We start from the raw sequence: 16710 nt of genomic DNA on the forward strand, positions 1-16710 counted from the left end.
TTCGAACCCGCAACCCTCAGACTGCGAGTCGAGTGACCTAACCACCTGGCCATGCCGGGCCCTTTTGTGGAGTCAACTGATGGATATATTCCTTAGAGAATTAATACTTCTTACATATAGCACCTTGCCTCGTTTTCACTACAGTTGCGTACTCGGACACCGAATACTTTAAAAACGTATACAATTGTATTGAACTAACAAAACATGTAAAATCAGTGAAACGTGCCAATTGAAGATTTTAGTGTATCTAATGTACCGAATGTTTTTCAGGAAAATTATGTTTTTGTAATATCTAAAATTTGGTAAAAACGTTCGAAACTAATTCTTATATCTATAAAATATGTAAGGGAAAAGCTATGGATTGGCGTTTAAGACATTTTATAAATCAAAATGTAAGTAACGAGGTTTGTAAGATCTCATATTTACAGTATTATTTTCGGCAACTTTCAAATAAAATATAAATTAAACAAACGTAACTTCTATTTCTAGCTTTTCACTACACTATGATAAATAACTTATGTTTTCATTAATTGAATTACGAATAACACTACTATCTATCGACAGATAAAGAGAAGATTATTAGAAGAAGAAAAATATATCCAAAAAGACAAAGTGCGTTGATTTATTCCTCGTTTCCGAATCCTTGAAACGACGTGCCTCAACATACCACTTCCTTTCATGTCTGAAATGAATCAGAACTCAAAAAATTCCTTTACTTCTACGCAATAAATGTATTTATCAGTATTCAAAACGCCCTCCCCCAGATGGCTCAGTGGTAAGTCTGAAGCTAATAATGCTAAAATCAGGTTTCGATACCCTTGGTGGGCAGAGCATAGATAGCCCATTGTGTAGCTTTGTGCTTAACAGCAAACAAACAATAAATCCGAAATTCAGAATTAAAGAACTGAAAACTAAAGTTTGAAGTAAATCAAAACTTTCATTTCTTCTTTACCTTTAACGTTGATAGTTGTTTTGTTTTTTAACTTTTCCGGCCTTCATTTGCTTATAACTGAAACATAAAATATTTCGCGAGAATACCTCTCTGTTGCTTTTGAGTTTTTGTGATAATTGACTCGTTTCAATAATTTTTACATCGGTACAAAACGTTTTTAGCAGCCTAATTTTTTTTTTCAAAATTCTATCAATAGTATATTCATAAAGCTACCATATGAATAAAACTAGGAATTTATCGTTTTAATTTTTCTAAAGGTCTGTCCGAACTGTAGGAGCCAGAAATGATAAAGGATTAAATATACTGCTCAAGATATTTTCAGAAAGTAAATGGCGATTCATGAAAATTGATATTTCATACAGTTGCAGTACACTGTAAAAAAACTTGATTTTAAAATAACACAACTGTGGAACACAAGCCCGGTGTGTGAAGGACTACCACATAACTTCAAGTTCAAAACAAAGGAATCACCGAGTTAACAAAACAGAACACAAATGTATTATTAACGCATAACCTTTACGTTAAATTTTATAAAATCTATACACACATAAAAATATGGTTTCACAATACCACAACGTATTTAAATAAACATAATTTTACACCGAACACCGCATGTCATTTGTGTTGGTGGAAGACGCATAAGCTTGTGCGTTTATGTCGCTACAAGAATATGTTGTGTAAAAGTTCACCCAAAACTGTGTTGGGAATACAATTTGTGTTGTTGTTAAATAATGCAATACTTGTGTTGATTTACGAAACAAAATATTTTGACAGTGTATGATACCTTCTTATTCAGAATTGGACAACCTCTACGCCCTCCAGTAGCTCAGCAGCAAGGGTTAAACATTGGGTTTCGATAGCCGCGATGGACAAAGCACAGATAGCATATTTGCGCTTAACAGCAATCAAATTAAACCTCTACTCTGTTTTGGGTTAAGAAAAGCAGTTGCAAGTTAATTTTAATTAAGTAACCACTTTCATAATATTAATTTTTATTGGCGAAAAGTTAAGTGATTTGCCCAAAATTATTTCTGTTTAGATATTTTCGGACTTTCAAGCTGGTATTGAAAGTGTTTATGCTTATATATATATACTAGTTGAAAATGCTCGTTAAGGAAATAAAAGCTGTATAAAAGATAACGTTAGATAATGTTCACCCTCTTCTTTCTTTTGTCATTAAATCCCTAATAACCTCATTGGATGCTAATAGCATACCCTGCTCTCTGGAAGGTATTAACTTATTTAACTGATTAAGTACTTGCGTTTTTAAATCCAAAGCCAAAAGTATAAAAACAAGTGGAAATGTGTTTTACTTTAGGGTGTTTTTTTATCCCCCATCTTGAGGAAAAATTCTAAAACATATAACCCAAGTACGTCGTCGGACAGTTTACAGTTACCATACCAAAAATTACGATAATCGAGTCAGCCAACTTTGGGTGATAGGTGCTAACACACATGCATAATTGATCATCTTTATAGAAAAATGATGCTTGATAATTTCTGTTCATTTTGATTTCACGAAAGCTTTATTAGTCGGGTTAAAGTTTTTCCTTCAGAATAATATTTCAGTCGTGATGTTCACAACATTTATAATAACGTATTCAGAAAACAAAATTAATTAATTGGTTAATATTGAAATTTAATCGATTTCGGTTTATTTCTCGATCCTTTTAATTGTCATTTAAGTTTAACCACGCGAAGGTGACGTTCTTAGCATTATAAAGCTAAAAGAAGCAGATAATGATCACAGTACTAATACTGACTTTATTATAAACATGCATCCTTCAAAGAATATATGTACAGTCATATCAATATAAATATTATAGTACTGTCTGTTGTATGTCTATGTAACTACTTCGCAGGGTGTGAATGAATCTTCACCAAAACTGCTGTGGAGGTTGGTTAGGTTTATGCTGGGGTACATACAAACTTTCAGTTTTCCATTTTGCGGTTTTTATAGACGTTTTTTACAATTTCGTATAAAGGAAACAACTTTTCATGTCCTAAGTTAACCTTTCATTAATCATGAATTCACATCCAGGGGACGGGTACTCCAACTAGTATAAAATAACTTAATTTTAACCTTCTTTAATAGCATTATATGTTTAGCAATAAAAGAAATTGTTACCGAATTACGTGCTTTCCAAAAGAGCAAAATAAAATACTATCCTGATTTTACTTGATTACAAGTCCAATTTCATGGACTTTAACTGCAGGTGTTTTAATTTTTTTATGTACAAATTTTATGTATGTACAAATAACATTGATACTTTCTTCGTCAGTTTCGGATGATAGATAAGGTTCTTCTCCATTCATATTAATAGGATTTATTGCATTTAGCAAAAGAATCAATTTGTCTTGGGATTTAGTTGAGCACAAAAAAGTCAGCCAAACTAAAAGCTACACTACGTCAACCTTTATCATTCATTCTTTTTTTGATAGAGCAAATGAAACTTTTGGTTTTTCAATTTAAACATCAAATACATGTTTCCGAACGCTTCGCATGCCTGTAGTTTCTAAATGAATACAATGTAAAATCTATTTCTCTAGTAGTCTCTGTGAATCGATCCTCCTATATATATGTTACTCTGTAGCAGATCCGGAGAAGCCTTTATTTGTTATATATATAATGATCAACAATATAGTAAAAAGATTACTGAAGATTTGCTTCGTATCTCCTGATTACTTAAGGGGTAATCAGTTCAGCTCAGCAGTATTCGACGTCTGAAAACGTATTCTCAACTAAAACTAATACACTTTTTTATGCCTTGGCCCCAATTATATTTTTTTTACATGAATGCTATTCCGCTTAAATGGGAAAATGAATGGATTTGGCAGACATGGGCATTTTAAGCACCTTACTGTTCAACATTCGTATAAGTAATTTTCACAAGGAAGAACATGCACTAATATTACAGTGATATATATATATATATAATATACAAAGTCTTGTTTTTGTATGTCTGTCCGGGTTTTCTTCCTTTCTACTGCCTTAATAATTATTTCCCAAACTGATCGTCTTGAAACTTTCGGGGGTTCTTCTTTGGTATAACTCAAGTATCCAGAATACCTAGAAGTACAAATTACATAATATACTGCAAATAGTTATCCAGGTATGAAAAATCTGACCAGTTCGAGTGAATATCTAGGACGTTTCATGATAGTATTCAGTAGACCCGCATGGAGAATGACGTACACGAACGGCCGTCCCATCGTCCCCTGCAGCCAACAAAATAAATAGTGAGTGTGGCGTGGGAACGTATGCCAGTAAATATAAAAACAGACAAAGTACACTTTCAAAGATCACGATGTAAGTTACCACAATACTCAGTCCTCGATTGGAAAGCTCTTGGTGACTCAGCTAAGCCTAAACCTTAGTGGTTCAGCTAAGCCTAAAAGCCTATAATGTTAAAAATCTAGTTTTGATAACCACGATGGGCAAAGTTTTATGCTAAATGACACACAAATTACTCGATTGGAAAAACTGAAAATAGTTTTTGCATATACGAAAAACTACATTTCTCGTAAATTACGTTGAAAATCAGCTTGAGAAACATTATTGTTATATATATATATATATATATATATAGCTTTATTCATGTTTTAACTTTGAACAAAAAAAAATACGCTTAACCAATTTATTTGTTTCTTTTTAGTTAAGCACAAAGCTACACTTTGAACAATAAAAAATACGCTAGAACAATTTATAATTTGTTTGATTTTAGTTAGGCACAAAGTTACGAAATATATGCTTTACTACCACGGGTATCAAAACCCGGTCTTTAGCGCCATAAGCCTTCAAACTTACCGCTGTGCCACTAAGGGGGGGGGGGCATTCTCATATAAAACTTTTCATGAATTTTCGATTCGAAATCTTGTTCAGAGAAACGCAATAAAAATCCGAGATATTGTTTTGGTGTTGATTAGAAGTCTTCACCAAACAATGCTACTTTTGCCCAGGACCATTCCTGATTTGCACCATTTTAAGAATGGTATTCAACTCTAGGACTCTCTTCGCTCTTAGTAGAAACAACGATAAATATTCAATTATTTTATATGATTAGTTATCAGTTAATCTAACTCTGTCAATAATTCAACGATCTAAAATAATGAAAGTGTTTACTATGAGGTGAACAAATTATCTTATTCTTATTATTCCCTCCGCTTCATAGTTTTATTGACTGTCTTTTATTGGGTTTAACGTTTTCTGCGACACTGCTTTCTGATCGTTTTATCTTTAACAAGAACCCAATCGTGATTGCATCCACAACGTTTGAATTTCATGCAACCATTACACCTTGCACTTGCAACTGAATCTAGGGTAAACATGACTTTTAGACTTTCTTGTATATTGACTCTTTAGCACTTACAGCTGAAACTAGGGTAAACATGACTTTTAAACATTATTCCATTGTATATTGTCTATATTTGTCTTGCAATCAAGTCTAGGATATACATGACTTTCAGGCACTCTTCCAGTGTATATTGGCTATTTAAACACTTAAAACTGATCTTTTATAGGTAGATTACTTTGAAAAAATGCAATGAACTTTTGCCGAAATCCTCACAGAAACGGAGGAAGGCCTAATTTTCAATTGACAATTCCTCTGCAAGAAGTGAACCGACAAGCACAAAACTTGTATTGTTCGAAAACTTTAATTATTGTTGAAAGGAAATTAGACTGCTTTTTTCTTGTTTCCTGGATATTGTGATGATTAAAATACTAATTTCTGTACGATCAATTCCTAGTTTTAAATGTATCAATTTTTTTCAAGATTTCCTTGAGTTTTAAACTGTGGCTTCGCTTTTATTTTGAGGCTGAGGGGGAGCTCTTACTAAACAAGTCCAAACATACTATTCGAAATGCACATGTAGGTGTGCGTGTGGAAGTCATTTTTACCTTTTTTTTTAACGAGATACTGATAATTTTACATATAGTATGTGCATAGCCTATCACTAAGTAAACAGATACTCCAACATCTACATGACGTAATATGTAAATAGCCGCAAACGAAAAAATCCCGGGAATAAATTAACCTTACTTTTAAGAGATCGCATAGTTGGACGATTTGAGGACGTGTAAAATCAAAGATAAATCGCTAAGTTTCTTACAAGACACCGCTGCACGGCTCGGATAACCCAAACCAACATAACGGGCTCTTCGTAGTGCGAGAAATGTGGAGAATGACCAACGACTGACAGTCGTTACTGCTGTAGAACAGATGAATGTGTGTCCCAGTGTCATTAGAAATTATCTTTATAACGTGATTCGCACTACAGTGGCAATGTAGCTAGACGGAAGTCACTCCTCACTTCAAGAAATATCGTACAACAACAGCAGTGGGCATCACAGATGTATCACACTCGCCTACATTTTGGGATACTGTAATTTTTCCCATATGCTACAATTACTACTTGTATAATTCACGATCACAGCTGGTGGCATGCAAAGCGACTGGCACTTCTGCTCAATTCATCACAGTTCTGAGCAAGACCTTTTACCTGTCTACGACAATATCCAGTTTACTAGACAAGGTAGTGTTTTCATGCAAAATGGGGCTCCTGCTCATTTAGCCCGAGTCACAAAACGATGACTATGAAGGTTGAGGCCTCACCACTCTACCGTGGCCAGAACTGTCGCTGGATATGAACACTATCAAGAATGTGTGTGTTCCATCCTTGACCTTTCCTTATGAACAAAAAAAAGAGCGAGACATAAAGATCCATATTCAAGCCCTACGCCAAGAATGGAGGAAAATCCTTTAGGCTCAGTTTTAAGATCTGTTAAATACGACGTGTAACCATGTTTCTGTCTAGAATATTTCAAAGGATAGCTTCACCAAATACTAAATATAATCTTTTGTCATTTGTGTCATGTTTGTTTACTTAATAAAACGGTATTATTTCTGGAATAGGTTTCTATGTATTCATTGGTTACCCTAATGTGGAAATAATTGGATTCACACATGATCTTACTATATTTTTGTAGTTTTCTCGTTCTTGTGCCACCAAGTGTTTCTCTGTTTATTTTCCTGGTTATTTTAATTACTGATCGCTGATTAAAATAACGTTATTTCAAAAACTTAAATCAATTTAATCATTCAGAACCTGAGGGTATATTGGTAAATAATTTTAGATCTCTATTCTGCCACGATTTTGTTTTCATCTTGTTAGATCTTAATCTTTTTTGTTTCAAAATCAGTGTTATTAAAGAAGCCTAGTCGTTCTACTGCGCCCACAGTGGCACAGCGGAATGTCTGCGGACTTACAACGCTAGAAACCGGCTTTCGATACCCGTGGTGGGCAGAGCACAGATAGCCCATTGTGTAGCTTTGTGATTAACTTCAAACAAACAAACAAATAGTTCATCTGCAGTATACTGTAACGTGAGTGGTGATGTTTTACTGCCTTGAACAATCTTTTGTAAATACCTCACATGTTAGTGTCGATACTATTGAAATACATGGGAGAGCTAATAAAACCTATCCCGAAATAATAATCTTTATGTTGAAACAATAATAATTTTAGGGAACTATAATACTTTCTACCAATATATTAAGTAACTGTCAATTAATATAACCTCTATATCCAGTTATTAAGTAATAGTCAATACATATCTCCTCAAGCAGCCAGTGCTGTAAGCTTGACATCATAACAGTTCCAAACATCAGCATCATCATATCTGTTAATCAGCACTTCAACATCAACAGCATCCTCTTGATAGCTGTAGTGGTAACTGCTTGTTTTAGTCTGAAACTGGTTGTGTATTTATATAGCAATACGCAGTCTCCAGGAATAGTATACTAGAGTGTTACAGATGTGTCCCTAGTCAACGTTTCACCGCAGTTTACAGATGATCAACATTACTGAGACGTCTTCTACATCGTTTTCTGGTGAAATATATATTACCAAGAGGCCTATACAGTGAACATTAGATGATAATACTATAGTATTATATATATATGTGTTTGTGCAAGTTTGGTACAAACTTCTGCCGGACATAACGTTTGTTAAAGTAAAAAACTATTTATGTGACTCAAGCAAAATAAGAACTGTTAAGAAAAGATCTACACAAAGGCTGGGAAATATCATTCATTGTTACTTGCGAATCACCATAGAGACTCTATTTCGTTTCTTAAGAAAGCCATAAGGATAAGGACGGAAATAATACTTCCTGTTGATAGATGACTATACAATAAAATCTAAAACATAAATCAGTGTTAACGAAATTCGTTTACTGTCAGAAGACAATCTAAGTTTGAACGGAATCATGGTATGAATCATTTAAGATAATTTCTTATCGTAAGAAAGTAATGGAGTGGCCACTGTAAGGTCATCCTTTCGTGGAATAACGTTTGCATACACGTAGTTAGCGGATCAAGGAATAAACAACGAAACATCATATTTTGAGTTCAGCAGATAAAGAAGCAAAGCGAGAAGATAAACTCTTGTCAAAATACATCTATATGTCATGGTTTGTCTCCTTTTCCAACTATGCAGGATCAGTTTCTGTTCTAACGAAGTAAAAGAATCGACAAGAGAGATATCTTGTTTGCAAAAAAATCTAAGTATTCTAAGTTGACCGCAGTTTGTTCTATGCATTTTATCTCAGTGAGAATCTAGGCACATGATTTGGTAGATAATTCCTTATTTGAAAAAGGGCAAAACGTGGGGTCTAGTTCTTTGAATGGTAACTTCTTGTATGAAAAGGGTCAGAACGTGAGATATGTTTCCTTAAAAGATAATTCCTGTTTATAAAGGGTCAAAATGTGGAGTTTATTTCTCTGAAACGTATCTCTATGTTTAAACTCCTACTATTCGGTCAAACAAGAGTAGACTAAAAATTGGCTTCCCTCGTTTGATTTTGTCTTGCTTTCCTCCGTCTAGCCTATCAGTTCAAAATTAGGGATAGCTATGCGCAGATAACCTTTTTTTTTTGTAGCTTTGCGCAAAAATTATACAACAATTAAACAATTTCTAATCTAAGTAATTTAAATGCATCTTATTGATTTTACACATGTAATATTAATAACATCCAGGTACTATGAGCTGTTAAAACCATTCAGTTTATGAAAAAAATATCTAATTAACTCTTTGGGTACTATTTTCAGTAAAAAAATTCCTTGGAAAATAGCAAGTTAATGGTTATAATAGACTAGTGGTAGTTGGAAGTTGTGTCTTTTATTAAGCCGGAGGAGATTCAGTTTATATCTGTAAATATTCCCTGTTATATATTAAACTCTTGTTTCTTTTGACCTTATTTTTTAAAAACTTCGCAGTATTCTTATTGCTTTTGAAACCGTACTTTCCAGTTTGTCCTCTTATGTTATAACTTTTTCTCGTGAAGTTCTTGAAAGAAGACCAAAGTATCTGAAATTAAAAAGAAAAAACATTCAGTTTTTTTAAACATATAAAGATGAAACCAAAACGAGGAATGAAACAAGTACAGGATGATTACTAAAATTAACTCGTAATGATATTATTATATTATTAAAATTCCTTGTTTTTTAGGAACAAACTTTCATCATTGAGAATCATAAATACTGTTCAGGGAAGATCTAACCCAAATCCTCTCCTTTAAGAAAAGCAATTCACTTGGTCGTTAATATCGTCAAACTTGAGGAAGTTAGTGGAAATCGAGCAATATCGAACATTTGCAGAATCCTTGTCAGAAGTATCTTTCTAAACAAATACTGACCAATATCGAATACGTACAGGATCCTTGTCAGGAGTATCTTTCTAAACAAACACTGGCCAATATTGAACACTTGCAGAATTCTTATCAGGAGTATATTTCTAAACAAACACTGGCCAATATTGAACACGTACAGGATCGTTATCAGAAGTATATTTCTAAACAAACACTTGCCAATATCGAACCCGTACAGGATCGTTATCAGAAGTATCTTTCTAAACAAACACTTGCCAATATCGAACACGTACAGGATCGTTATCAGAAGTATCTTTCTAAACAAACACTTGCCAATATCGAACCCGTACAGGATCGTTATCAGAAGTATCTTTCTAAACAAACACTGGCCAATATCGAACCCGTACAGGATTGTTATCGGAAGTATCTTTCTAAACAAACACTTGCCAATATCGAACCCGTACAGGATCGTTATCAGAAGTATCTTTATAAACAAACAATTGCCAATATCGAACCCGTACAGGATCGTTATCAGAAGTATCTTTCTAAATAAACAATTGCCAATATCGAACCCGTACAGGATCGTTATCAGAAGTATCTTTCTAAATAAACACTTGTAGAATTCTTATCAGACTTATAAATGTTCCTAAATGATTAGAAAGTGTTTGTTCCAAGTATCTGTTGTTACTAGGGATGCATTCCTAACAAAAACTCTATAATTTAGCGTTGCTATAACATATTTCAACACATTTGTAATTTCTCCTTAGCGCCGAACATTCTCAATTCGTCCTTTTTTGACAAATTACTCATTATGCCCAATTTGATGTATCACCAAACCTGTAACAAGGATTAAGGATCTGTTAATTTGTTTCGGATATTTGCACAAAGCGACACTAGGATTGTTTGCGTTAGCTGTACATAATTTGGAACTAATTGACTAAAAGGAAGGCATATAGCCAATAGTATCCACTGCCAACTCTTGAGCTATTCTGATCAAATTGCAGGATTTGCCCGTCACTCTTATAACTCATCCACGGCTCCAAGGTGCGGAGCGCGGTTTTGCAGCAACGAGACGTGGACCCTCTTATCCACAGGACAAGTCAAGCTTATTGAGGTAGTGTCATAATGTTTTATATTTTTACATTATTTGAGGAAGCTCTATTTTGGATGGAATTTAAAACCGTGGTTTTGATTGTTTGTTTGTAGTTAATCACAAAGCTACACAATGAGTTATCTAGTGCTCCGCCCACCACGGATATCGAAACCCGGTTTCTAGCAGTGTAAGTCCGCAGACATACCGCTGTGCCACTGGGAGGTGGGGGGCAGTGGTGTTGAACGTGCAAATAAAATGGTTAAATAGATAGAAACTACTTATGATTTGGAAATAAAAAAATTCTCAGCCAGTATTTCTCAAGTTGTGTAAAACTCTTTTCTGTGGTCTTTTTTTTTTTTTTGCCGATAATTGCATGGTATAAAATTCATTGACAAGTTCTTAATTATAATAAGATAACTAGCTTATCAAATTATACCTTTCCACGCATCTTATTTCTATATAACAAATGTCATTAATACAAGTGTACAGACTAACCTCTTTTGAAGATTTTCAACACTTCATATGTTTTGTTCACAAAAGATATAAAGAAATTCTTTGAATCTTGAGTCGTCCAATCAAAGCGCTCTTGATTGAGTCTGAAAACTTCTGTAGGCGAAGAATGGTCGCTACAACGAACCATTTGCTATTGTATTAGCTATGGAACGTTGATTAACTCTGGAAAGAAACGAAATCTTTTATTCTTTATCATATTTATATCTTTAGAAACTTAGGACATTTCTTTCACTTGAGTGTTCTTACCGGGTTAGAGTTTGTTGAATTTTTAACTAATTCTATTATGGAGGTAAGCATGGAGGTTGTTTTTACACTAACAAAGATTTTTCTAGATTTTCTTCTTTTTTTTGTCACAGTGGAATGAGAAAGTTTTCAATTAAACGCATTTCGAAGTTCACTATTCGACTGTAATAATAAAAACGCCCCCTAGTGACTCAGCGGTCAAGCTAAACACATAAAACTAAAAATCGGGTTTCGATCCCCGTTGTGGTCACAGCACAGACAGTCCATTATGTATCTTTGCGCCTAGCAACAAACTAACAAAAATCATAAAAACCTAGCACATACTTTGATACCGAAACATCTATTCCAGTCTTCTGACAACCACAGGAAAAATAGTCTTCTCGGCTAGCCACTTTCATGAATCTCTTTATTAGACCACGTCTTAGTTGCATTCCAAAACAATAAGAACATTCAACATTTATAGTGATTATGACACATTATTTCATCATCTAGGGACCATCCCTGTTGGTGATATTTTAGGCGTCATTATTCCATTAGTTTAAATATCAGTCAAGTATGTGTATGTACAAAATATTACTTTTTGCATCTAAAAATAGAAAAAAAAAGTTTGCTCCAAAATGATATGAAAAATATGATTAAACATTTGAATTAAACGAGTTTGTGATTTGGTATTTTGTTTTCTATATCCTCTTTGTATATATTTTTACCAAATCACTGCATCCTATAGAATTGTTTTCTCCTCTTTAATGTTTTATTCCTTAAATGTTTATTCTTGGTCATTTATCACACATTAGTTATTCATTCCGTCCTCTCATTCCTAAGGTATTTTTTTCAGTCTGTATTTTGTTTTTGTTTCCAAATGACGACATCCAAAAGAAAGCTTCTCATCATCTGATGAATTATACTTTCCTCCTAAGTCATCCTCCCTAACTGTTTGTCATTTACTGTTTCTTGGCTATCGAATTTGTCTTCATTTAAATGAACACCTGCAGTTCTTCCCAGCACCATATCCCGAAGGAAGTTGTATCACGTCATATACTCTTCATATTTTCAAGCACATACACTTTATCCCAACGCATTATTTTAGGACACGTGGTCTGTTTCGATCTGACCTTTCATCACATAAGTAAAAAGATTTCGTCATTTTATCTCCTTTACTACATCTTCAATCATCCAAATAATTGCATTTCATACAAACAATCTATCATGAAATATGCTTCTTTCCTGCTTAATCCTCCATTACACAGACATCTCTATTTCTTCCAAACAAACTACCCTGTGTTATGCCTTTTTTTTTTTGCTTAATCCCCCATTACATAGTCACCTGTATTTCATCCAAACAACATACACAGGGTTACGTTTTATCCTCCATTACACAGACACCCGCATTTAAATTAAACAACCTGCACAGGGTTATGTTTTCCTTCTTTATCCTCCATTACACAGACACCCGCATTTAAATTAAACAACCTGCACAGGGTTATGTTTTCCTTCTTTATCCTCCATTACACAGACACCCGCATTTAAGTCAAACAACCTGCACAGGGTTATGTTTTCCTTCTTTATCCTCCATTACACAGACACCCGCATTTCATCCAAACAACCTACACAGGATTATGTTTTCCTTCTTTATCCGCCATTACTCAAATACCCGCATTTCATTCAAACAACCTATACAGGGTTATGTTTTCCTTCTTCATCCTCCATTACACAGACACCTGCATTTCATCTAGACAACTAACTCTGAGTTATGCTTAATCCACCATTATACAGACAACCACCTCGTTTAAATAACCTATTCTAAATTGCTGTTTTTTTTTACTTCATCTTCCAATACACGAATGCCTTTATTTCAATTAAGAGCATAATTCACGATATTATCTCGCCCTACTTTATGTTCAATGACATAAACCTCTAACATTCGTTGAGGAACTATCGTAAACTGTGATCTTTTATTTCTAATTCATTTATAATTACACGAACACTTTCAACTGTTTAAGCACACTATATTTAATATGTTCTCCATCTAACAATCAACCACAAAACATCTACTTTGCAGTCAATCACGATACCTTAACTTATGATTTCTCCTTCCTTCACAAAACCACGTGTATTCACCCCAGTATCGTGTTTTGTAATGTACTGTTTCTATACTCTGTTGTCAATTACATAAACATACTTTTTTTACATGCTGTATCCATAGCTATTCTCCCTTTCTCTAATTCTTCATTCAATACATAGCATCTCTAATTTATATATTTCCTTATCTGAAAAAAAGTATATGGCATCTTATTTTATACTTCATCTATCGTTACATGACATCTGGACTTCAGCAGTTTACTATTTTCTAAGATATATTTCTCTCTCTTCATTTTTGCTTCATCATCATTTCACATTCACTCTTAAACATATTCCAAGAAATATTCCTCCCTCTAACTTTACCTTACCTTTCCTTTCACATTCACTCTCAAATATATATTCCAAGAAATATCCTCCCTCTATTTTTATCTTACCTTCAATTTCATACTCACTCTCTAATATATATTCCAAGAAATATCCCTCCCTCTATTTTTATCTTACCTTCAATTTCACATTCATTCTATAATATATTCCAAATAATATTCCATCCTCTATTTTATCTTACCTTCCATTTCACATTCCCTCTCTAATATATATTCCAAGAAATATTCCTCTTTCTATTTACCTTATTGTTCATTTCACATTCACTATTTAATAGATTCCAATAAATATTCCACCCTCTATTTTTATCTTACCTTCCATTTCACATTCCCTCTCTATTATATATTCCAAGAAATATTCCTCTTTCTATTTACCTTATTTTTCATTACACATTCACTATTTGATAGATTCCAATAAATATTCCACCCTATATTTTATCTTATCAAGAAATACACATTATCTCGCTTATATCTCATTATATAAGCAACTGCAGTATCTTCATGATCTTAAGAAACATTGCTTTTATTTCAAAATTCCGTACTTATCAAACCTTTTAGTAGGCCATTAAGTATGGTTATAAATATATTAGAAAGATGAAACCCTAAAAGTTCACCTGATATACCGAAACCGGTTTTTATATTAAGATATTTCACCCGAGAGGTTTAGTTTTGCAGTTTAATACATATATTATCGTATGTACTTCTACTCAAATGGTTCTACCCACTCAGTCCACCAATTCCATAATGTGTGTAGCTTGGTTATCTTAGTTAATTTAAATACCAGTTCGTTGAAATCAATGAATAGTCCTTCATATCCATGACTTTTTTTTTGATAAACGAATATATATTTATAATAAAAGAGTTATAAGAACTATTAGGTACTTGGAGGTGCTTCAACGCAGTCATGAACTTTAATCGTCGCAATAAAAGCATATCTTATAACTGATGAACTAGAGAAATATACAACAATGAGATGTAAGCATGTCTTCTCGAAATTTTATTTGAAATACAAACTCAAAAACAGGACAATATTCCATTTCAACAGTGTACAAAATATTTTACAATTTTAGTTTTACGAAACTTCCAAAGTAGTTATAGTACTCGCGGTTCGACAGGCTAATAGGAAGGTTGGTGAAAGTGGTTACAATTCAATATTTACTACTAAGAGTTATTGTAAATTGTTAACCCTAAATCATTATTTACGCTGTGAATAAAGATTGAAAGGTCACCTTAAAATGACAGTACCCATAATACCAATACAATATGCACGTTATTCAACCATTTTCCATATGTTGACATATTAAATAACCCATATTTTCAGCCAAGTATTTATTTATTGTATTCAAAAAGATTGAATTATGTAGAAGCTGCTGAGATCCTCAATTCTCTCCGGCTTTACGCTTTCCTGATAAAGATGTTTTGAATATTCTGTTCAACCGTAAGCACTTTCTATGCCTGCACGTGTCAGTTGCAATTAGAAGTGGTTGTATTTTTCCTTAAAGGTCAGTCAACTGGATCTACTTATAACTGCAAGTATCTAATTTAATGCAATATTACTCTGCACCACTTCTTTGTGCTTTTTATTGTCATTGTTAAAATACTGTTCTGTGCCTTCCGTTAATACATTTTCATTAGTAGTTAACAATAAGTTAACTGTTGTTTTATAACAATATTTCCTGCGTAAGAAAAAATTTGCACTTAGTGAAATGAGGGGTTATTCTTGACCTTCTAACATGAATTGTAATATTATTTGTGCACGTTTTTTCGTAGTTTTTTTTTATTATTATTCAAGGCAGGTGTTTAATTTTAAATGAAAAGAAACTTTCTTCGACTGGGGTCTTCAGGGAAAGTGTTACCCACCCCCCTTGCCCCCGCTCGTGAAGATTACGTTTAATTAAAGTGGGCTTTTAATAACTGTATTAGGATATTAGTCTTGAGTTAATTTTTTCTCTGAGAACTGGTGAAGACAGAGATGGCGAAATGAAAGCTGACATCCCGGATTTCGACAAAGATTGACGGCCTATAATCAGGGTCACAGGTTGGCGGGGATCAATAAATCCAATGCCGTGGAACTTGTTGTAGGTGAAACATAAGTATCCAGAGAAAACTCACTTTCACGGGACAGGCACCGAATAGTCTACCTGTCATGTGCCCAAGCTGTAAGACAGAAACATGGGATTAGTTATAAAAAATAACCTTAAACGAAGCTCATGGTGTGTGCATATTCTATGTTTGGCTGCGGTACATATTGTATCGGGGATATTGTTTTGTGTGGTGTACATGTAATGGTGTGAAAAGCAGAGGTTAATGTGTTTCTCGTCTCCACATTTTTTGTAATAGTTTTTAGCCAAGGTTTTTTGTCTTTAAGTGATGGTAATTTGCTTACTTTGTGTAAATAGCTAACTGGGGTTTAACTTGGAAGCCTTAGGGCTAATATTAATACTCTGTTCTGTTGGTATTGTAGTTTCTTAAGTGTGTTGTCTGACATATTTTTAGTAACTTGACAGCCGTATTCAATAATGGGTCGAATATACACTTTGTAGATTTTTAAGATAGTGTTAACTTTAGAACCTTTATTTTTGCCAGCTACAAGTCTGAGGTAGTTAATATGTTTGCTGCTGATTTCGTGTGTTTTCTTCATATTTTCTGCCCATGTGAGTCTTATGTCGAATGTAACACCAAGAAATTTGACTTTAGAACTATAATTTGATTTCTTCATTACCTAATTTTAGTTTTACTTTTTAGTAGTTTTTAAAATGTTTATTTAAGCTTCTTTCTAGTATTATACCTAGAGTTTTAA

The 16710-nt window shown here is 33.6% G+C and overlaps 1 protein-coding gene and 1 long non-coding RNA gene across 7 annotated transcripts in view; one reads left to right on the top strand and one right to left on the bottom strand.

Annotated features, from left to right (window-relative positions):
- Window positions 1-11331, bottom strand: part of LOC111085284 — a 19776-nt gene extending 8445 nt beyond the window's left edge. Inside the window, exons 1-2 of the long non-coding RNA XR_002610114.1 lie at window positions 11191-11331; window positions 9258-9322 (exon numbers count right to left, since the gene is read on the bottom strand). This is a non-coding gene — a long non-coding RNA (uncharacterized LOC111085284). The remainder of the gene's footprint in view (window positions 1-9257; window positions 9323-11190) is intronic.
- LOC106457273 overlaps window positions 1-16710 on the top strand; it is a 320035-nt gene that overhangs the window by 100363 nt on the left and 202962 nt on the right. The gene's annotated exons all lie outside the window — the stretch shown is intronic.

Source organism: Limulus polyphemus, unplaced genomic scaffold (genome assembly GCF_000517525.1).
Source record: "Limulus polyphemus unplaced genomic scaffold, Limulus_polyphemus-2.1.2 Scaffold310, whole genome shotgun sequence".
Taxonomy (NCBI): Eukaryota; Metazoa; Arthropoda; class Merostomata; order Xiphosura; family Limulidae; genus Limulus; species Limulus polyphemus.